The 25,272-nt window shown below is 33.2% G+C and overlaps 1 pseudogene; it reads right to left on the bottom strand.

The window, feature by feature from the left end:
* Window positions 1-23,326: 23,326 nt before the first annotated feature.
* Window positions 23,327-24,903, bottom strand: LOC148938471 (small subunit ribosomal RNA; annotated as a pseudogene).
* Window positions 24,904-25,272: the final 369 nt, after the last annotated feature.

Below are 25,272 nucleotides of genomic sequence, written 5' to 3'. Positions count from 1 at the left end.
TTTTTTCTCTCAGTTTTTTTATGTTCAAACACTTCGGTGTAACAAAAGTTTAGTAAAGAGCAACCCGCGTCCTTATATAACTGATTCATAAGTGCTTAACTGGTTTATTTTGAACTCTGAGAAGTCACAGGAAATATTTAGCTCAAGGATACTGTTTAAGAGATGAAGATACATTTTTATTAAAATTGAAACAAGCTTCTTAAAACATTCTAATGAAATTAATAAATTCGAATAAATTTTAAGCAATGATATTAGGGTACTATCAGGGAAATGATACAAGTCCTTAACATTTTTACTGGTTCAGAAGTGTATAACTGATTTAAAAGTGCTTAACTGGCTTATTTTGAACTCTGAGAAGTTACAGTAGATAAAAGTTTTAGTTCAAGGATACCGTTTGAGAGATGAAGAAACATTTTTCTGAAAATTGAAATAAGCTTTTTAAAAAATTCTAATTAAAATAATAAAATCGAATAAATTTTAAGCAATGTTATGAGGGTATTATGAGGGAAAAGATACTAGGCCCGACCGTTTTTTTATTTGCTTCAGAAGTGTATAACTGATTCAAAAGTGCTTAACTGGATTATTTTGAACTCTGAGAAGTTACTGGAGATATTTAGCTCCATTATCTCGTTTGAAAAATGAAGATACATATTTCTGAAAACTGAAATAAGCTTCTTAAAACATTCTAATGAACTTAATAAAGTCTAATAAATTTTAAGCAATGTTATGGGGGGTACTATGAAGGAAATGATACAAGTCCCAAACATTTTTTACTGATTCAGAAGTTTACAACTGTTTCAAAAGTGCTTAACTGGTTTATTTTGAACTCCAAAAAGTTACGGAGTTCATTTTTGTCATGTTTGAAACATGAAGGTGCAAATTTTCAGAAAATTTTCTGAAAATTGAAATAAGCTTCTTAAAACATTCTAATGATCTTAATAAAGTCGAATAAATATTAAGCAATGTTACGGGGGAGGGGACTATGAAGGAATTGATACATGTCCCAAACATTTTTTACTGGTTCAGAAGTGTATAATTAATTCAAAAGTGCTTAACTGGCTTATTTTGAAATCTGAGAAGCTACAAGAGATATTTAGCTCAAGCATACTGTTTGAGACCTGAAAATAAATTTTGATGAAAACTGAAATAAGCTTCTCAAAACATTCTAATGAAATTAATAAAGTCAAATAAATTTTAAGCAATGGTGTGAGGGTACTATCAGGGAAATCCTACATGTCCTAAACATTTTTAATGGTTCAGAAGTGTATATCTGATTCAAAAGTGCTTAGCTGGTTTATTTTGAACTCTGAGAAGTTACAGTAGATAAAGGTCTTAATTCAAGGATACCGTTTGAGAGATGAAGATACATTTTTCTGAAAACTGAAATAAGATTCTTAAGACATTCTAATGAAATTAATCAAGTCGAATAAATTTTAAACAATATTATGAGGGTAATATGAGGGAAATGATACCCGTCCCAAAAGTTTTTTTTAACTGGTTCAGACGTGTATAACTGGTTCAAAAGTGCTTAATTGGTTTATTATGAACTCTGAGAAGTTACAGGAGATATTTAGCTCAAGGATACCATTTGAAACATGAAGCCACATTTCTCTGAAAATTGAAATAAGCTTCTTAGAACATTCTAGTGAAATTAATAAAGTCGAAAAATTTTTAAGTACTGTTAAGGCGGTACTATAAGCAAAATAATACAAGTCCCGAGCATTTTTACTGGTTCAGAAGTGTATAATTGATTCAAAAGTGCGTAACTAGCTTATTTTGAACTCTGAGAAGCTAAAGGAGATATTTAGCTCAATGATATCGTTTGAAACATGAAGGTACATTTTTCTGAAAACTGAAATAAGCTTCTTAAAACATTCTAATGAAATTAATAAACTCAAATAAATTTTAAGCAATGTTACGGTGGCACTATGGGGGAAATGATACAAGTCCCAAACATTTTTACTGGTTCCGAAATGCATAACTGATTCAAAAGTCCTTAACTGGTTTATTTTGGACTCTAAGAAATCACAGGAGATATTTAGCTCAAGGATACCGTCTGAAACACGAAGGTACCTTTTGAAACGTTCTAATGAAATTAATGAAGTCGAATAAATTTTAAGCAGTGTTATGGGGGTACTATTAGGGAAAGGGTACAAGTCCCAAACATTTCTACTGGTTTAGAAGCATATAACTGATTCAAAAGGGCTTAACTGGTTTATTTTGAACTCTGAGGAGTTACAGGAGATATTTAGCTCTAAGATATGGTTTGAACAATGAAGATACATTTTTCTGAAAACTGAAATAAGCTTCTTAAAACATTCTAATGAAATTGATAAAGTCTAAAAATTTTTAAGCAATGTTACGGTGACATTATGAGAGAAATGATACAAGTTCCAATTATTTTTAGTCGTTCAGAAGTGTATAACTGATTCAAAAGTGCTTAACTGGTTTATTTTGAACTATGAGAAGTTACTGTAAATATAGATTTTAACTCTAGGATTCTGTTTGAAACATGGAGATACAGTTTTCTGAAAACTGAAATAAGACTCTTAAAACATTCAAATGGACTTAATAAAGTCGAATAAATTTTAAGCAATGTTATGGGGGTACTATGAAGGAAATGATACAAGTCCCAAACGTTTTTAACTGGTTCAGAAGTGTATAACTGATTCAAAAATGCTTAACTGGATTATTGTTGAACTCTAAGAAGTTAAAGGAGATATTTAGCTCTAGAACATCGTTTAAAAATGAAGGCACAATTTCAGAAAACTGATTCTATCTTCTATGGAAAATTTCAGAACAGAACCTGAAATTTGCTTTCTCTTCTTTGAGAAAATTCAGAAAAATGGAACTTTTTCCTCTTCTTTGGAAGAATTTAGAATTGACCTTTAACTTTGTTCTCTTCATTCAGAAAATTTAGAATAGAACAATTTTTTCTTCACTTCTTTGAGAAAACTTAGAATTAAAGTGGAACTGTTTCACATCCTTGGGAAAATTTGGAAGAGAACTAGAACTTTTCTACACTTCTTTGAGAAAACTCAGAATTGAAGTGGAACTTTTTTCTCTTGTTGGGGGAAAACTCAGAACTGAAGTATAGCTTTTTTCTATCTTCTGCGGAGAAACTCAGAACAGGACTTCCGTACTGAAGTGGAAGGTTTTTTCTTGAGACAACACAAGAACTGAAGTGGAACTTTTTCTCTTCTTGAGGAAAAATTCAGAATCGAATTATAGCTTTTTCTATCTTCTACGGACAAAATTCAGAACAGAACGTGAAATTTTGCTTTCTCTTCTTTGAGAAAATTCAGAACTAAAGTGGAACTTTTTTCTGTTCATTGGAAAAATTTAGAATCGAACTGTAACTTTTTTCTCTCCTCTGAGAAAATTCAGAAGAGAGCTTGAACTTTTCTTCACTTCTTTGAAAAAACTCAAAATTAAAGTGGAAATTTTTCTCTTCTGTGGGTAAAATTCAAAACGGAACTTGAACTTTTCTCCAGTTCTTTGAGAAAAATCAAAATTAAAGTTGAACTTTTCTCTTGTTAGGAGGAAAAATTCCGAATCGAAGTATAACTTTTTCTATCGTCTATGGAGAAATTTAAAATTTTAAACATTTGTTCTCTTCTTTAAGAAAATTCAGAATTAAAGTGGAACTTTTTTCTTTTTGGAAAAATTCAGAATTGAACTTTAACTTTTTTCTCTTCATTGAGAAACTTACGAAGAGAAGGTAAACTTTACTTCACTTCTTTGGGAAAATTCAGAATTAAAGTGGAAAGTTTTCTCTTCTTTGGGAAAAATTCAGAAGAGAACTAGAATTTTGTTCACTTCGTTGAGAAAACTCAGAATTAAAGTGAAACTGTTTCTCTTCTTGGGGAAAGTTCAGAATAGAATTATAACCTTTTCTATCTTCTACGGAAAAATTCAAAACAGAACTAGAAATTTCTATCTCTTTAATGAGAAAATTCAGAATTAAAGTGGAACTTTTTCTCTTCTTAGAGAAAAATTCAGAATCGAAGTATAACTTTTTCGATCTTCTACAAAAAAATTCAAAACACAACTAGAAATTTTGTTCTCTTCTTGTAGAAAATTCAGAACTGAAGCGGAACTTTTTTCTATTTCTTGGAAGAATTTAGAATTGAACTGTAGCTTTTTTTCTCTTCAATGAGAAAATTCAGAAGAGAACTGGAACTTTCTTCACTTCTTTCAGAAAATTCAAAATTAAAGTGGAACTATTTCTTTTCTTGGGGAAAAATTCAGAATTGAATTATAACTTTTCTATATTGTACAAAAAATTTTGAACAGAACTTAAAATTTTTTCTTTTTTTTTGAGAAAATTCAGAACTGAAGTGGAACTTTTTTCTCTTCTTCGAGAAAAATTTAAAAGAGAACTTGAACTTGTCCAGTGTGAGAGTCATTTTAAAATGAATAGTGGGGAAAAAATCCCCCCGTTATCTAGGTTACATTATGTTAACTGTTGTTTTTTCACCTTCTAGTTATAGATGGCAGCACATCCATTCAGACACACAGTCATAGTGGGAGACACATCAAAAAATCTAGGTTCATTCAGGTTCACTTAGACTGGCGCACCACTCTAACTAAACCTAAATGAACCTAAATTTTTTCATGTCTCTCTCACTGTGACTGTGTGTATGAGTGGGTATGCTGCCATCTATAACAAGATGTGACAAAAAGACAACAGTTAACATAATGTAACCTAGATAATGGGGTGATTTTTTCCACACTCTTCATTTTACAATGAGTCCCAAACTGGTGATTACAAGTTCAAGTTCTCTTCAAAATTTTCTTGAAGAAGAGAAAAAAGTTCCACTTCAGTTCTGCATTTTGTCAAAGAAGGGAAACAAATTTCGTATTCTGTTCTGAATTTTTCCGTAGAATACAGAAAAAAAGTTATATTTCAATTCTGAATTTTTCCCAAACAAGAGAAAAAAGTTCTACTTTAATCTCAGTTTTCTCAAAGAAGTCAAGAAAAGTTCTAGTTCTCTTCTGAATTTTCCCAAAGAAGTGATGGAGTTCCACTTTAATTATGAGTTTTCTCAGAGAAGTGAAGAAAAAATCGTTCTGTTCTAGATTTCCTCAAAGAAGAGAAAAAAAAATTTCAAGTTCTGTTCTGAATTTTTCCGTAGGAGATAGAATCATTTTTCTGAAAAATGTGCCTTCATGTTTAAACGGTGTCCTAGAGCTAAATATCTCCTTTAACTTCTCAGGGTTCAAATTAAACCAGTTAAGCACTTTGGAATCAGTTATACACTTCTGAACCAGTTAAAAACGTTTGGGACTTGTATCATTTCCCTCATAGTAGCACCATAACATTGCTTAAAATCTATTCGACTTCATTAATTTTATTAGAATGTTTTAAGAAGCTTATTTCAGTTTTCAGAAAATGTTTCTTCTTGTTTCAAACGGTATCCTAGATTTAAAACCTATATTTACAGTAACTACAGTAACTAAAGAGTTCAGAATAAACCAGTTAAGCACTTTTGAACTTTGAACTTTTGAATTTGAACTTTGACATTATTCAATATAAACACACAAATAAAACACAACTCCAGGGACTGATTAATGATCCCTAGGGCCTAAATGTAGTCCCTGGAGAACTCTAATATTCATACAAATACTATCACAATAAGCCAAGAGTTCAGAATTAACCAGTTATGCACTTTTGAATCAGTTATACACTTATGAACCAGTAAAAATGTTTGGGACTTGATTCATTTCTATCATAGTATCACCGTAAAATTGCTTAAAATTTTTTCGACTTTATTAATTTTATTAGAATGTTTTAAGAAGCTTGTTTCAGTTTTCAGAATAATGTATCTTCATGTTTCAAACGGTAAGTTTGAGCTAAATATCTCCTGTAACTTCTCAGAGTTCAAAATACACCAGTTAAGCACTTTCGAATCAGTTATATACTTCTGAACCAGTAAAAATATTAGAGAATTTTATCATTTCTCTCATAGTTCCCCCATAACACTGCTTAAAATTTATTCGACCTTATTAATTTCATTAGAATGTTTTAAGAAGCTTATTTCAGTTTTCAGAAAAATTTATCTTCATGTTTCAAAAGGTATCCTTGAGCTAAATATCTCCTGTGACTTCTCAGAGTTCAAGTTAAACCAGTTAAGCACTTTTGAATCAGTTATACATTTCTGAACCAGTTTAAAATGTTTGGGACTTGTGTCATTTCCCTTATAGTACCACTGTAACATTGCTTAAAATTTATTTGGCTTTATTAATTTCATTAGAATGTTTTAAGAAGCTTATTCAAGTTATCAGAAAAATGTTCCCTCATGTTTCAAACGTTATCTTTGAGCAAAATATTCCCTGTAACTTCTCAGAGTTCAAAATTAACCAGTTAAGCACTTTTGAATCAGTTGAACACTTCTGAACCAATTAAAAAATTTTGGCCTTGTATCATTTCTTTCTTAGTACCCCCATAACATTGCTTAAAATTTATTCGACTTTATTAAGTTCATTAGAATGTTTTAAGAAGCTTATTTCAGTTTTCAGAAAAATGTATCTTCATGTTTCAAACGGTAACTTTGAGCTCAATATCTCCTGTAAATTCTCAGAGTTCAAAATAAACCAGTTAAGCAATTTTGAATCAGTTATACACTTCTGAACCAGTTAAAAAGGTTTGGGACTTGTATGATTTCCCTTATAGTACCACCGTAACATTGCTAAATAATTATTCGGCTTTATTAATTTCATTAGAATTTTTTAAGAGGCTTATTCCAGTTTTCAGAAAAATGTGCCTTCATGTTTCAAATGGTATCCTTGAGCTAAATATCTCCTGTAATTTTTCAGAGGTCAAAATAAACCAAGTTAAGCACTTTTGATTCAGTTATACACTTCTGAAATAGTTAAAAACGTTTGGGACTTGTATCATTTCCCTCATAGTACCCCCATAATATTGCTTAAAATTTATTCGACTTTATTAAGTTCATTAGAATGTTTTAAGAAGCTTATTTCAGTTATTCGAAAAATGTGTCTTCATGTTTCAAACGGTATCCCTGAGCTAAATATCTCCAGTAACTTCTCAGAGTTCAATATAAGCCAGTTAAGCTCTTTTGAATTAGTTATATATTTTTTGAACCAATTAAAAAATGTTTGGGACTTGTAACACTTCCCTCATAGTACCTCCATAACATTGCTTAAAATTTATTCGACTTTATTAATTTCACAGGGTTCAACATAAACCAGTTAAGCAGTTTTGAATGACTTATACACTTCTGAACCAGGTAAAAAATTTTGGGACTTGCATCATTTCCCTCATAGTAACCCTGTAACATTGCTTAAAATTTATTCGGCTTTATTAATTTCATTAGAGTGTTTTAAGAAGCTTATTCCAGTTTTCAGAAAAATGTGCCTTCATGTTTCAAACGGTATCCTTGAGGTAAATATCTCTTGTAACTTCTCAGAGTTCAAAATAAACCAGTTAAGCAGTTTTGAATCAGTTATACACTTGTGAACCAGTTAGAAACGTTTGGGATTTATATCATTTCCTTCATAGTACCCCCATAATATTGCTTAAAATTTATTCGACTTTATTAAGTTCATTAGAATGTTTTAAGAAGCTTATTTCAGTTATTCGAAAAATGTGTCTTCATGTTTCAAACGGTATCCCTGAGCTAAATATCTCCAGTAACTTCTCAGAGTTCAATATAAGCCAGTTAAGCTCTTTTGAATTAGTTATATATTTTCTGAACCAATTAAAAAATGTTTGGGACTTGTAACACTTCCCTCATCGTACCTCCATAACATTGCTTAAAATTTATTCGACTTTATTAATTTCACAGGGTTCAACATAAACCAGTTAAGCAGTTTTGAATGACTTATAAACTTCTGAACCAGTTAAAAATGTTTGGGACTTGTATCATTTCCCTTATAGTACCACCGTAACATTGCTTAAAATTTATTCGGCTTTATTAATTTCATTAGAGTGTTTTAAGAAGCTTATTCCAGTTTTCAGAAAAATGTGCCTTCATGTTTCAAACGGTATCCTTGAGGTAAATATCTCCTGTAACTTCTCAGAGTTCAAAATAAACCAGTTAAGCACTTTTGAATCAGTTATACATTTGTGAACCAGTTAGAAACGTTTGGGATTTGTATCGTTTCCTTTATGGTACCCCCATAACATTGCTTAAAATTTATTCTACTTTATTAAGAATGTTTAAGAATGTTTTAAGAAGCTTATTTCAGTTTTCAGAAAAAAGTGCCTTCATGTTTCAAATGGTATCCTCGAGCTATATATCTCAAGTAACTTCTCAGAGTTCAAAACAAGCCAGTTAAGGACTTTTGAATCAGTTATACATTTCTGAACCAGTTAAAAATCCTTGGGACTTGTGTCATTTCCCTCATAGTACCCTCATAACATTGCTTAAAACTTATTCGGCTTTATTAATTTAATTAGAATGTTTTAAGAAGCTTATTCCAGTTATAAGAAAAATGTATCTTCATGTTTCAAACGGTATCCTTGAGCTAAATATCTCCAGTAACTTCTCAGAGTTCAATATAAGCCAGTTAAGCACTTTTGAATTAGTTATTCACTTCTGAACCAGTTAAAAAATGTTTGGGACTTTTATCATTTCCCTCATAGTACCCTCATAACATTGATAAAAATTTATACGACTTTCTTAATTTCATTAGAATGTTTTAAGAAGCTTATTTCAGTTTTCAGAAAAATGGACCTTCATGTTTCAAATGGTATCCTCTAGGTAAATATCTCCAGTAACTTCGCAGAGTTCAAAATAAGCCAGTTAAGGACTTTTGAATCATTTATACACTTCTGAACCAGTTAAAAATCTTCGGGACTTGTATCATTTCCCTCATAGTACCCTCATAACATTACTTAAAATTTATTTGACTTTATTAATTACATAAGAAGGTTTTAAGAAGCTTATTTCAGTTTTCAGAAAATGTATCTTCTTGTTTCAAACGGTATCCTAGATTTGAAACCTATATTTGCAGTAACTTCTTAAAGTTCAGAATAGACCAGTTAAGCACTTTTGAACTTTGAACTTTTGACTTTGAACTTTGACATTATTCAATATAAACACACAAATAAAACACAACTCCAGGGACTGATCAATGATCCCTAGGGCCTTGATGTAGTCTCTGGAGAACTCTAATATTCATACAAATACTATCACTAATTATTGACAAACAACAAATTGACAAACAATCAAACTTTGAAAAAAAAGAAGAAAAAATAAAGTAAAAAATATAAATAAAATAAAATAAAATACTGAAAAAAGGCACTGTGCATACATAAAAAAAAAGAGAATCATCATAAAAAATATTCAATTGTACTAGTAGAAAGAAGATATTTATTATAATTATATCGAAATGACGGAACTGAAACAGTCTTTTATTTCCAGCGGAATACTGTTCCATAATTTCACTCCAACGTATCTGATAGAAAAAGCTGCTCTTTGCGTGTGACAAATATCAGAGATAAGAGAAAAATGTTTAGATGATGACGTTGGATAGGCATGATAATATGACGATAAATTAAAAAAGACAAGTTGCGTTAGTCCTGGTGGTGCTAGACTATTCAAGTATTTATACATGAAAACAGCAGTTTGGAGCTGGCAAATTTGTCTTACTGTTAGCAACTGAGATTTGAGAAAAACTTATTTAGTATTAAGTTTATTAAAATAAATAGACTTTACAGCTCTATTTTGTAAAGTTTGAATTAACATTAAATTATAACAAAAAGAATTAGCCCAAACGTAACAACTATAATGCATATAAGGATAAACAAGGGTAAAATAAAGGGTTCGTAAAACTTTTTGCGGAAGGAAATTTTTAAGTCTATACAAAATCCCAGCTTCCATTGCAATTTTTATAGATATTGAATTTACATGTTCTTTCCATGACAATACTTCATCAATGATTACACCTAAATTTTTAAATTTTGAAACCCTATATATTAAACATCCGTCAACTGTTAAAGATAGTTCAGTGTTTACCTTATTAATAGTAGAAAAAATCATGTAATTTGTTTTTTTAATATTCTTCAATAAACGGTTACTTCTCGTATATTTTATTAGATCATTCAACGCGTTCTCCATGGTCTTAAAAAGGGTTTCAGCTCTTAAACCTAGGAATAATAAAACTGTATCATCTGCAAATGATGTTGTCAAACAATCTTTTATCAAATTTCCTATATCCGTGGTATAAATGAGGTAAAAGAGTGGCCCTAAAATCAACCCCTGTGGAATTCCGCAAGTTCTTAGGCGCTCTTGTGATCTTTTTGGTCCAACTATAACGACCTGTGACCTCTCTGATAGATATGACTCAATCCAACTAACAATCCACGGTGGAAATTTATAATTGTTTAACTTTCTAACTAAAAGATTATAATTTACTGTATCAAATGCTTTCGACAGGTCAATAAGTAAAGCTGAGGTATAAAAACCCGTATCTAGAAAATCTTTCACTTTACAAATAAAATGGGTAATTGCATGATCCGTCGAATGCCCTTTCCGAAATCCATATTTGCTAGGTGGTATTTTTTCATTTTCTTCACCAAATTTACTCATTTTATCATGCATTATTTTTTCAAAAATCTTCGAAATAGCTGGTAAAATTGAAAAAAGGGCGGTAATTATTTATCTCTTCCTCATTTCCATAGTTAAATAAAGGTATAACGCGGCTTTTCTTTAGACCTTTTGGAACAATTCCCTTTTGAAAAGACAAATTGATTTAAAAAAAAAAAATCAAAATATGAGATATCGTTTTATCAAGAAAATATCTGAAAATTTTTAAGGTATAGTACAAATGACTCCCAAAAAACATGAAAATTGAACTAACACTAAAAACTAATTGTAACATAATGACACCTAAGGTCAATACAGATACATTTTGTGATGAAAACATCTAAAAATATTTAAGATATATTACAAATGGATTGAAAAAAAACATGAAAATAGAATTACTACTAATATCGAAAACGTTTTATCAGGAAAATATCTGAAAATGTTTAATGTATAGTACAAATGGCTTGCAAAAAAACTTGAAAATAGAACTCCTACTAACAACTCACTGTACATAAAGCCACCTGAAGTCAATACAGATACATTTTATCAGGAAAATATCTGAAAATGTTTAAGGAATAATATGAATGGCTTGCGAAAAACATGAAAATAGAACTACTACTAAAAACTCACAATGACGTAAAGCCACCTGAGGTAAATACAGATTATTTCTATCAAGAAAATATCTTAAAATGTTTAAGGTATAGTATGAATAGCTTGCAAAAAACAGGAAAATAGAACGACTTCTAACAATTCACTGTAACATATATCCACCTGAGGTCAATACAGATATGTTTTATCAATAAAATATCTGAAAATGTTTAGGGTTTAGTATGAAAGGCTTACAAAAACACGATAATACTACTAGTACTAAAACACGATAATACTACTAGTACTAACAACTTACTGCACTACTAAGCCACTTGAGCTCAACAAAAGTACGATTTGTCTAGAAAATATTTGAAAATTTATAGATTATACTATAAAGAACATATAAAAACAGGAAAATTCTACTATTACTACTAACAGATCGCTGCATTATATGGGCACCTGAGGCAAATACAGCTACGTTTTATCAACAAAATATCTGAAAATGTTTAAGGTATAGCACAAATGGCATGCAAAAAACATGAAAATAGGACCACTACTAACAACTCACTGTAACATAAGGCCACCTGAGGTCAAAACAGATACGTTTAATCAAGAAAATATCTGAAAATTTTTAAGGTATAGTACAAATGGATTGCAAAAAGTATGAAAATAGAACTGCTACTAACAACTCACTCGTTTTATCAAGAAAATATCTGAAAATGTCTAAGGTATAGTACAAATGGTTTGCAAAAAACATGAAAATAGGACTATTACTAACAACTCACTGTAATATAAAGCCACCTGAGGTCAATACGGATACGTTTTATCAAGAAAATATCTGAAAATGTGTAAGGTATAGTACAAATGGATTGCATAAAAACATGAAAATAGGACTACTACTAACAACTCACTCGTTTTATCAAGAAAATATCTGAAAATGTTTAAGGTTTAGAATGAATGAATCCCAAAAAACATGAAAATAGAACTACTATTAACAAATCACTATAACGTAAAGCCACCTGAGGTCAATACAGATACATTTTATCAAGAAAATATCTGAAAATGTTTAAGGTATAGTATGAAAAAAATGCAAAAAACAGGAAAATAGAACTACTACTAACAATTCACTGTAACATATAGCCACCTGAGGTCAATACAGATACGTTTTATCAAGAAAATATCTGAAAATGTTTAGGGTTTAGTATGAAAGGATTGCAAAAACACGATTATACTACTAGTACTAACAACTTACTGCACTACTAAGCCACCTGAGGTCAACAAATGTACGTTCAATCAAGAGAATATTAGAAAATTTATAGATTATAGTATGAATGGCATGCATAAACATGAAAATAATACTACTACTAACAACTCGCTGAAATATAAGGACACCTGTCAGGACGGATCCAGGATTTTTTTAGGGGTGGGGCAAAATTGGTTGATTGGAAAAAAATAGGGGGGGGGGCGCAAAATAGGTTGATCAAATAAACTCGCGTTATGAGCAGGTTTAATTACCGCAAACTTGGGTTAATTAAGTAAATTACACTACTTTACTACGCTAGGGGGGGGCGTGCTCCCTCTCCCCCTGGATCCACCACTGGACACCTGAGGCAAATACAGCTACGTTTTATCAAGAAAATGTCTGAAAATGTTTAAGGTATAGTACAAATGGCATGCAAAAAACATGAAAATAGGACTACTACTAACAACTCACTGTAACATAAATCCGCCTGAAGTCAATACAGATACGTTTTATCAAGAAAATATGTAGATATGTTTAAATAATACTATGAAAGACTTGCAAAAAAATGATAATACTACTAGTATTAGTAACGTACTGCACTACTAAGCCACCTGAGGTCAATAAAAGTATGTTTTTATCAAGATAATATTGGAAAATTTATAGATTATAGTATGAATGTCATGCAAAAACATGAAAATACTACTACTGCTACTACTAGCAACTCACTGCAATATAAGGACACCTGAGGCCAATACAGCTACGTTTTATTAGGAAAATATCTGAAAATGTTTAAGGTATACTATGAATGGCTTGCAAAAAACATTAAAATAGAACTACTACTAACAACTTACTGTAACATAAAGCCAAGTTGTGACTTTAACTATTAGAAACACAATGTTTGTAGTAGCACCCTTTTATTGGACTGAATTTTTATGGACTTGGAAAATTATTCAGCTTTTTTTTACGTATCTTAAAATTAAATGAAATATGCTTGCGGCTATACCAACGGTACTCTATGACTGCTCATCGACCCTATGTGACCGTACCAGTGGCACTCTATGGTTACTTATCGAGACTATATAGTTTATTATGTGTATAAAATCAGTAATTTTCTTACATTGGAAGGATAACCACCGGTATCATATTTAAACAAAGTAAAGATGAATTATGTGACGAAAGTGTGTGCACACGATAAAATCATCGTCTCGTTGAATGCTGACAAGGAAAAATACCTGAACTATAAAACAAGCATTAATGGGGATCTTATAAGAAATGTATGTGTACGTTGCCATGACAGCGAGGAGTTAAATTCCTTTGGAGTACCCAAGAATTTCAATCCTGTAAATGGTGGATATGCGAGAGTAAAATTACAAGAGAAGTTAGTGCTCAAAGAGAATGAAAGAAAAAAAAATCGTCAATGATCGGGGACAACTCCTTGCTACTGTTGCTGGTAACACATTACTTGTTGATACATCCTATTGTCATCTTTCTGGTATTAGCATTTTAAAGAAGACAAGAAGAAGACAGGCATACTCCTGCACTAATGTCATTAATCTTATCTTGTCTATGTGCCCAAACTGTTATCTGTGTAAAAATAATGTGACAATAGACAGTGAAATCGCAGGCAAAATAAAAAGTACATTGGCAGACAATATCATCAATGATTATAAGGATGAATTGATGGCAAGTGAAGCGCAAGTGAACGTTATTACTACTATTCGCCATATAGTCAATGAAGCCATGAATACCAAAGACGAAGTGCATATTGAACCAGTAGGTGACACCTCAGTAAAAATTTTGTATGACTGAAAATGGATTAATGATTATTCTACTGGTTATGAGAGAACATGATAAATTATGTTATGGAACAGGTTCAAAATGTCAAAAGCTGTTCAATGATACTAATAATTTATAATATTGTATTTAAAATATTTTTCGTATTAATATTCTACATGTCGCTATTTCATTAAAAATATCTTTCATTAAATAAATTACTTTGATAATCATGATAGCACATCAAACGCTTAGAATATTCACTTAGCGCACTCAGTGAGCTTAAATAAAGCTAACTTTATGCATGTCTCTCTCACTATACCCGTATGTCTGAGCGAGTGTGCTACCATCTATAACTATACGTGTAAAGTGCCATCTATAACTATAGGTGTAAAGATGGCAGCAGTTGAGGTAGTGAAAAGGTGTCACCACTCACTATGCCCCTTGTGTGTTTGAGAAGTTTTCAAGGCCAGACCCCTTCATGGGTACGCGACAGACTTGTCTATAAGGATTTTCATTTTCACTTATGTTGTAAGCGCAGACAATATAAGCCTATTTTTGATGTTATGGCGTCATCATATGTTCGATACAACCACCACTGAAAAAAACACAAATTTTTCCTTAAAGTTGTGTCCTTTTTACATTGCTTTAGTGGCCAGAAACTTCAATATGCCAGTTAAGAAAAAAACTATATAGCCGATTTCGAAGCCGGACCCCGGCACTCGACATGTGGTAGCCTTGTATTTTATTGTTCTTGTTTTAAGTAGCAACCTCCAAATGAGTTAGTTTTGTTTACTACTCTTTCCTAGGGAAAATGGAGGGCTCCATATATATATATATATATATATATATATATATATATATATATATATATATATATATATATATATATATATATATATATATATATATATATATATATATATATATATATATATATATATATATATATATATAGATTACGCTAGGAGGGGGGCGCACCTTCCTCATCCCCGCCCCTGGATCCGCCACTGAGTCAGGGAAAATTCGTTAAAAACCTTAATTTTGACAAACAAACTGTAATAATCAAATAGTTTTGAATAGACAGCAGTATGAAAAGACATTAAGTTGCCTAAAGAACAAAAAACTGGCAATTGCAAAAATATTTGTATATATTTTAATAAGGGACATATCTAAAAGCCTCAATACGTGTCAAAATGGAAAATGAAGAGCAAAGACAAGTCTGATTAGGATAAATGTAGAAGCGAGAATTAGAGAGTATGAAAATGAAAAAGAGAGACATAATACGTCAGAAGAGCAACTCCATCACAATCTTCGACGCCAACTAAATGTGGCGCCATAAATTAAGCCATAATTACGCCTACTAAAAGATACCATAAATTACGCAGCTGTTTATTACAAGTAATTGGCCTTCAACATTCAATGAGTTCCCTGGGGAGCCCTCCATTTTCCCTAGGAAAGAGTAGTAAACAAAACTAACTCATTTGGAGGTTGCTACTTAAAACAAGAACAATAAAATACAAGCCTACCACATGTCGAGTGCCGGGGTCCGGCTTCGAAATCGGCTATATAGTTTTTTTCTTAACTGGCATATTGAAGTTTCTGGCCACTAAAGCAATGTAAAAAGGACACAACTTTAAGGAAAAATTTGTGTTTTTTTCAGTGGTGGTTGTATCGAACCTATGATGACGCCATAACATCAAAAATAGGCTTATATTGTCTGCGCTTACAACATAAGTGAAAATGAAAATCCTTATAGACAAGTCTGTCGCGTACCTTTGAAGGGGTCTGGCCTCGAAATCAGCTACATAATTCTCTTTTCTTCTTAGAACCTGCAAATTAACTTTTATTGTCATAAAAACAATCTTAATAGGTTCTACTGTAGAAGTTTAAAGTTCCAAACGGCAAGTTTTGTTTTTTTTGCCAGAGGAAAGATTATGGAAGCAGGTTTTTTTTTCGTGGTTGGCTACTAACCCCTTACCGCGCCCTTTTCCCCAAAAATCGTCCGATCAAAATTTTGAGAAATATATTTTGTTCACCATAATTAAAATATCAAATAACTATGCCTAAAGAGAAAACCTGACCCCTCCCCCCACCGCTCTTCGTGAGAGGTATTTAAATTACAGAATTTGCCAATTGTTTTCGTATAGTATTTATTGTTTGGAACTATGCATACATTTTTAGGGCAGAGAGGGGGGTGAAGTATTTTCTTGGGACATTTTTAATAGGGAGGGAAGTTTTCGGGGGCTAAATATTTCTGGGGGAATTGGCCAAAATTCATGTAAAGTTTTTTTTGTGTCTTATTTTCTCTTTTCCCACTTAATTTTACTTGTGAAGATCTTAAGGGTAATTGCCTGGAGTAAATTTTTATCAAAATAAAATTAAAAAGAGGATTTTTCCAAAGGGCGATTGTTTTGTGGAGGTGGATCCGGGCATTATATAAAAAACGACCAGATATTAGGAAAAAAACAACAAGTTTTTCAAACAAGGTTAGCTTCAACCTTAAGAAAAATATAGATTAATTCTAATAAAAATAATTTCCGAGCAAACCCTGAAAGATCACATCAAGAATAAATAGCCTACTGTTTTTTTTTTTTTTCTGTCTCTTAGTTTAGTTTCTTCGTTTTTTAGCTTTTATTTAAAGATCTGTTATCTTGTTTAAGAATAAAGGTTTGCTATTTGGCTAAAAAACAAAACAAAAATGATGCTTGGTTTAAACTTTAGTTTTAAAAAAAATATGAAAAAATCGAATATTTGTGTTAAAAATTACATTTTCGTTGTGATAATTCTGTGGCTAAAGAAGGACATTAATGAAAATCATGTCTAGTTTGCATAATTAACGAAATAATGGTCGTACTTTGTTTTTAAATAGCAAAATACAAGTAGATCAAAGTACAATTCTTAAATACTTGACATTTTTGTATGCTTTTCTCAGTATGTGGTGTTGACAACATTTGTAATTTCTTCAAAAAAATTATTTCTTCCATGCTTAAGATATTGTAACCAATAAAGCATTTTGGGGTATCTTTGATTCATTGTACTATTGTTATCATTGTTTTAAAATTACATTAAATTTTGATGAGTATCTATGGACTTAAGGAGGTAATTATAATGGTTTAATATTGATTAATTCAACCAGTTATTTTGTTTACTTTCCATTAAACGTCTGGTCTCTTAACGTGTTTTTTTTAGGTATTCACGGGGCAATTTGTCCCTGAAATTGGAAGGCACATCGGTATTGATATGTGAAGAAACTTATGATATTTTTGGTCTGGAAATGCTATGGCTGAAGGAGCGTCAATAGAAGAAAATTCGAGTTTAAATAATTAGCGAAATAATATTGCAATTGATTTATTAATAACAAAAATTTAAGTACATCGAAATGCAATTATTAAATACTTCACACAAATTTTTGTGTTTTTTTCTCAAAATTTGTTGAATCTGTAATATTTATCATTTCTTTCAATGAATTGTCTGTTCCAGTTTTAAGATATTGTAACTGTTAAACCATTTAGGGTATCTTTTATTCAAATATCTGGAACTATTGATTTTTTATAAACTATATTTTGTAGTGATCAGTATTTGATGGCTTTCGGAAGGTGATTAAAATAGTCTAAATATTTTGTTAGCTGAGCAGTTTTTTCTTATATTAAACGTCTGACTTATTAAGATGTCTTTATTTAGGGTATTAATTAAAGAAAAAGCGTTCCGAAAAAGAAGTTTTCAAAGAAAAGTAATAATGTACTTCTCCATACCTAAAAATCTTCAATTTTTCCTCATAAGTGTGACGACGTCATTGCAAAACTGATGTACGATTATATAAAAGTGATTTGTCTCACATAAATAGTTTTTTTTCCGAAATTAAGGATCTTAACGATTTTTCTCAAACTTCATTCCAAATGAGCCAATAAACAGCTCTCTACGATGTTCCAGTGCCAAGCTATCTGAGGAGAAATAGAGAGAAACAAAATGTTGTTTACGCAGAATATCGTGGTTTCAGCCACTTTTTTTTATTTTGAAGCCAGTATATTTTTCTCTTTGTTCAAGCCGAGAAACGCTAAGTTTCCTATATAGGGGTGAGTTTCCTATGTTGCTAGCTACCACTGCAACCCAGATATGAATGACATCATATGATATGAAGTATGTTTTATTACATGCCGTCATTTGCAGTTCATGGCGTCATAATATTGTGTCATAAAGTGTATTAGGTGCATAACGTCATTGTAATTTTTATTACATGATTTCACTTTCAAAAATCAAAATTAAGGCTCTTAACGAATTTTTTCGAGAAATCTGACCTATCTAGATCGTTTTTTATGCGAGAATATCCCAAGATACCAATTTTGCGGAAGAAATATGGAGCCATTTCCCAGAACTGAGACACACAGTTATTACTCACAGTGCCAAGCTATCTGAGGAGAAAGAGAGAGAGAAAAAGATGTCTTATACGGAGAATAGCGTGATTGCAACCACAGGTTTTTTATTTTCAAGCCAATACATTTTTCTCTTTGTTCAAGCCAAGGGACGGTAAGTTTCCCATATAGGGGTAAGTTTTCTAGGTTGCTAGCTACCGCTGCAACCCAGATCTGAATGGCATCATATGGTGTCACGAAGTATTTTTAATTACATGACGTCATTTGCGATTCATGGCGTCATAATATGATGCTATGAAGTACATAACGTCATTGTAATTTTCACTGCTTGATGTCATTTTCAAAAACCAAAATTAACGCTCTCAGCGAATTTTCCCAGACTTCTGACCTATCTAGATCGTTTTTTTTATGCGAAAATATCCGAAGAAACCAATATTCTCGAAAAAATATGGAGCCGTTTAGTATATATATATATATATATATATCACTATCGATATATCACTCCATCACAATCTTCGACGCCAACTAAATGTGGCGTGAAACCCAGTACAAACCTGCAAAGATGTCATAAATTACGCGACTGTTTTTTGCAGGTCATTGGCTTTCAACATTCCATTGGTTCCCTGGGGAGCCTTCCATTTTCCCAAGGAAAGAGTAGCAAAAAAAATAACTAACTCATTTGGAGGTTGCCACTTAGAACAACAAAATACAAGCCAACCACATGTTGAGTGCCAGGGCCCGGCTTCGAAATTGGCTATATAGTTTTTTTTCTTAACTGGCATATTGACGGTTCTGGCTACTAACACAATGTCAAAAGGTCACAGCCCTAACGAAGGATTTGTGTTTCTCTAATGGTGGTTGTATCGAACCTATGATGACGCCATGACATCAAAAAGAGGCTCACATTGTCTGCGGTTACAACATAAGTGAAAATAAAAATATTTATAGACAAGCCTGTCACGTAGCCGTGACGGGGCCTGACAGTGATTCGGCTACATAGTTCTTTTTTCTTCTTAAAACTAGCAATTTGATATTTCTTGCCATAGAAAACGGTCTTGATAGGTCTTACTTCAGAGGTTACAAGCTCCAAAATGCAAAGCTGTTGAATTTTGTATTTTCTTTGCCAGAGTAAAGATTATGGAGCCATGTTTTTTTTGTCATGGTTGATCATATCTAACCGGTTTAAGAAACAAAAACATTGAAGAGGAACTAGACCCCTTACCACGCTTTTTTCCTCAAAAATCGTCCGATCAAAATTTTGAGATGGATATTTTGTTCAGCATACTTAAAAGATCAAATAACTATGCCTAGGGAGACCCCCCACAGGTCTTCGGGAGAGGTATTTAAATTACAAAATTTGCCCATTGTGTTCGTATAGTATTTGTTATTTGGGAGTGTGCATACATTTTTAGGGTGGAGAGGGGAAGGTGAATTATTTTTTGATGACATGTTCCATAGGGAGAAAGTGTTTGAGGGTTAAATATTTGTGAGGAAATTTTATAACAGGGAAATTTGCCCAAAATCTTGCAAAAGATTTTTTCTGTGTTATTTCTCTTTTCTGACTCAATTTTACGTGTTGAGATGTTAAGGGTAATTGTCAGGGGTAAATTCTATCAGAATTGAATTGCCTAAGGATATTTGCACAGGGCGATTGTTTCGTGGAGGTAGATCCGGTTATCCCAGCATTATATAAAAAAGGACCAGAAATTAGGCAAAAAAAAAAAAAAAATACAACAAAACAAACAAATTTTTCAAACAAGGTTAGCTTCAACATTAAGAAAAAAGAAAACAAAATGTTGAATTCTGATAAAAGTAATTTCTGAGCAAACCCCGAAAGATTAAATACAGAATAAGCAACCTGCTGTTATTTTTTTCTTAAGTGGTTTAGTTTAGTTTTTTTCCTTTTTAGCTTTTCTTTTAAAATCCTCTATCTTGTTTAAGCATATAAAAATGCAATTTGGTTAAAAAACGAAACAAAAATGATCCTTGGTTTGAAATTAAGCTTTAAACAAAAAATATGAAAACATCGAATTTTGTATTAAAAATGATATTTTTGCTCTGATAGTTTTGTGGCTAAAGAAGGACATTAATGGATAATGGTCTTACTTTATTTTGTACATGAAAATTTAAGTACATCAAAGTGCAATTCTTAAAATACTTCAAATTTTCGTATGGAGGTTGGAAGGCATATCGGTTTTGATATGTGAAAAAACTTATGATATTTTTGCTCTGGAAATGCTTTGAATAAAGGAGGGCGGTAACGGAAGAGAATTCCAGTTTAAATAATTAGCGAAATCATATTGTAATTTATTTATTATTAACAAAAATTTATGTACATCGGAGTGCGATTTTTAAGTACTTCACAATAATTTTTGTTTGACTCTTTCAAAATTGGTTGACTCTGTAATGATTGTCATTTCTTTCAATGAATTGCCTGTTCCAGTTTCAAAATATTGTAACTATTAAACTATTTTAGCTTATCTTTTATTCAAGTATCTTGAACTAATAATTTTTAAAAAACTATATTTTGTAGTGATCAGAGTCTATTGGCTTTCAGAAGGTGATTAAAATAGTTTAAATGATTTGTTATTTAATCAGTTTTTTTTTACATTAAACATCCGACTCATTAAGACGCCTTTATTTAGGGTATTAATTAAAAAGAAACTTCCCGAAAAAGAAATTTTCAAAAAAGTAAAGGCCATATTAAACTAAAGATCAGAAAAAAGAGAAGTAGTGACGGCCCTATACCTTTCACGAGACATAGGAGGTGTACTATTGGAGCTACTACCCCCCATAAGACATGATTATAAAACCTGGGTCTCTCGCAATACTAGTTCAGGGGCCCCTGGGGAACCCCTGGTCATAACTAAGGACGGGGTACACGTGGATGTTGCGTAATGACAGCGCACACGTAAGTATTATATAATACTTTGAGACATAATTTCATGTTCCTCTTAGAATATTTGTCTTCTTAGATTGTTCTTAGAATATTGTTTCTTTTTAGTAATTGAGCCTTTACTCTATTGGAACTTGGATGCACTATCAAAGCTGAAATAAAAGCAAGATATCCTTGTGGCTAGAATATGGTATACCTTCATATACGGTCAAAAGTGTATCTTTTCGTCTTCGGCATATAGAATTTTACACTTATATTAGAGGCGATGTTGCACGAGCATACCTATGTACATAGGCTACAAGATGCATAAATTACATTAGTGAAATTTACTGAAGATTCATCTGGGAACAAGAAATGAAAGTTATCTTGTACAAACAAGTTTTATAAATAAGGAAATTTATAAACATTTTAAAGCATTATCACACTTGAAGCATTTTCAGACATTTTCATAAAGAATAACCATATACACTAGAATCGATCGTTTAGACTGAAAAGAAAATTTCCAATAGTGTTTCTTCTGACGAATCGAGGCAATTGACACAAGCATAGCACAATGTGCCTGCCTAGTGTCACCCTCTGGTACCCTTCATCACTTGGGATTTTTTCTGACGTTTAAATATCTCGATGAAGATTATTATTTGAACTGCAGGAATATACAATTTCACTGTTAAGACGTGATAGTCCACGGCAATTCACGCAACCCTGGCATTAAATGGCTGGCCTGTAGCACCTTTTTGTGCACATTATCACACCTAAAGTATTTTCAGAAATTTTCCTACAAAAATTAGAGTATATGTTAGAATTTATCGTAAAACTTAAAGGAAAACTCCCATTTTTCCACAGACCCCAGTCCCAGTTCCCATTCTGGTGGCTTCCACCTCGGTTCAACCAGTTTTAGTTCCCACTATGCCCACTGTGATTCCAAATAAGGCTCAGGATCCGTCAGTTCTGGATCCCCTACTTCTGCCCCCTAATTCCACAGTTCTGATTCCGTTATTTCCGATCCAAATTCTGCCAATTCCAGGATTTTATATGTGGCTGCCTCCGTGGTAATCTATTGCTGGCCATTGACAAGGATAGAGGAATTTGGCTTATTGCTCGCGAAATCGATGCCACATTAGTGCAATCGCAGTGCCAGACATTGGCTCACCTGAGGATTCACGCGCCTCTTGGGCCCTTAGGAAGGGTAAAGAGTGCTTCCCGGGCCTCACCAAAAAGTTACTTGAGCAGCAACTATCACAGTGTTAGTAATCTGATGTTTACTATTTCAGATGACATGAATTTGGTCCTTAAACCACTCACGGTTCATCAAAAGCTTTGCTTACTCATTTACTCAGAGAGCCCCCACTACAGAGTAGGATCCAATCTCTTGTTGCTGCAAAAAAACCACTCCATCCTTTAATAGATACAAACACCCAGACCTCGAGACAATACCAAATCATCATTTCGTGGCCCCCCGCAAAACTGTGCTGCTACTGCAGCAACAATCACCTCAGTGTTGGTTTGAATCAACATGGACGTCATAGTGATGCAATTGGCTTACTACCTTAACAAGCTCTGCATGATTTACTCCTCTGAGAACCCACCACTAAAGAGCCAGTTTAAGTCCTATGAGTCAATGGTCTCACCGTCTCACCAATAATAACGAGCCAAACTTTGCGGCATTCAACCACAATAACTGCATCAAAGCCCCTATTCCTCAAGACTTTCTTAAGCACTCCTTTGTTCAACGAATATCCTACAAGAATGATGCAGCAAAAGGGTAATCCTTACTCGCGGCAACCTACTTGTGCACCTCAAACACAAATCGAGGGCACGTGTATCAATAACAACGATCGGAAAAACTACTAACAACAGGGGGCAAGAGTCTTCTTCTTGCTTATCAAATGCTAATGATCCTTCCGCAGCTTCACCTACGGAAACCTTGTTACGACTTTTACTTGCTCTAAAGGATCAAGTTCGAACAATTTTCAACCAAACCACGACCGGCCCAGAGGCTGCCCTGGTGTGCCGTCCAAAATTCTCATTAAATCGCTCAATTGGTAGTAGCGACGGGTGGTGCAAAGGTTAGGGACGTAGTCAACGCAAGCTAGTGACTTGCGCCTACTAGGGATTCCTTGTTCATAGGGATCCTTGCAGTCCCTAATATGAACCATAGAAGAGGTTTAGCGGTTACTTTGTACTCTCAGACAGAGAGGACGTGCTGATTCTTCAGTGTAGCGCACCTGCGGCCCATGGCATCTAAGGGTATCACAGACTTGTTATTGCTGACTGCCATATGGCTAGAAGCCATTTGTCCTCCCAATAAAAACGATCCACCACTAGGATCCATCGTCTATCTAGCAGATTAGAGTGTCGTTCGTTATCAGAATTAACCAGAAAAATCCCTTCTCCAACTAAGAGCGGCATGCACCACCACCCACTGAATCAAGAAAGAGCTCTCAATCTTTCAGTCCTTCCAGTGTCCAGGCCTGGCGAGGTTTCTGGTTTTGAGTCAAATTCAGTCACAGGCTCCACTCAAGGTGGTACCCTTCTGTCAGTTTGTTTATGTTTCAGCTTAGCAGCCGTACTTCTCCTGGAACCCAAATACATTGGTTTCCCGGAAGCTGCCCGCGTAGTCATTCAAGTAACGTTCGTCGGATCGCTGGTTGGCATCGCTTATGGTTAGAACTAGGGCGGTAACTGAACTTTCTGAACTAAAACTGAAAAGAACAGGCGTTAACTGAAATAACTTTCGTTCCTGATTAATGAAAATATTTTTGCCAAATGCTTTCACAGTTGTTTGTCTTGTGACGGTCCAAGAATCTCGCCTCTAGCGTCGCAATCCGAGTGCTCCCGTCTGTCTCTGTTAACCATTACCCCAAGTTCAGAAAACCAACATAATAATACCGAGGTCCTATTCCGTAGTTCTATGCTGTGATATTCGGGCGTGGCTGACCTATTTTAAGCACTCTAACCTGCTCAAAGTAAACGTATCGGCCACCCATAACAATCGGTTAAGAGCACCCCGAACTATCCAATGAATTTTCCGATCGAGACAGTGACCCCCGTGAGGCGGCACCACCCAAACGAGATCTATATCCAACCACGAGCTTTTTAACCGCAGCAACTATTGGAGCTGGAGTTACCGCGGCTGCTGGCACCAGACTTGCCTTCCAATCGATCCTCGTTAAAGGATTTGAAGTGTACGCATTCCCTTCACAGGGCTTTGGATGAGTCCTGCATCGTTATTTTTCGTCACTACCTTCCCTTGCTGGGACTGGGTAATTTGCAAACCTGCTGCCTTCCTTGGATGTGGTAGTAGTTTCTCAGGCTAACTCTACGGGATCAAACCCTGATCTAACTCACAAATCTACAAATCTACAACTGACTCAGATCGCTGTCTGAATCTCCCCTCTAAAACATCAGTCTTATCACATATCTCAAAAACATCGTAACGCTAACAGATATAACTGTTACGAGATCAAACAGGAACACGAAGAAAATATTTACAAAATTTGAAAAAGACAGACCGAATCTGTTGACGTTCAGACGTGGTGAAAAATTTCCATAATGGCACCAGCAAAAATACATAGGGAGCAAAAAACGAGTTATAAAGCTGACCAAGCGTTTTTTTTGTCAAATTGACCTTTAACTCTGGAAAAAAATCTATAGGACTTTCTCAACTTCTTTCTCCACATATTTATTGTTAATGACCTTGTTGTTCGAATTGAGGTCCCGAATTCAAGTCCATGGTACTTGAGTGAAGCAGTGGCAGAAATTGAATCAGGGCCAACCTGAATTTTTGAAATGGGAGGGTGATGACAAATAAAAACAAGAAATCAAGTTTTAGCAGAAGCGACT

This window comes from Artemia sp. Qi Xiang Cuo, unplaced genomic scaffold, assembly GCF_049724085.1.
Source record: "Artemia sp. Qi Xiang Cuo unplaced genomic scaffold, ASM4972408v1 HiC_scaffold_3234, whole genome shotgun sequence".
NCBI lineage: Eukaryota > Metazoa > Arthropoda > Branchiopoda > Anostraca > Artemiidae > Artemia > Artemia sp. Qi Xiang Cuo.
The sequence above is the reverse complement of the archived record's forward strand: the minus strand, read 5'-3'. Positions and strand labels throughout refer to the sequence as shown.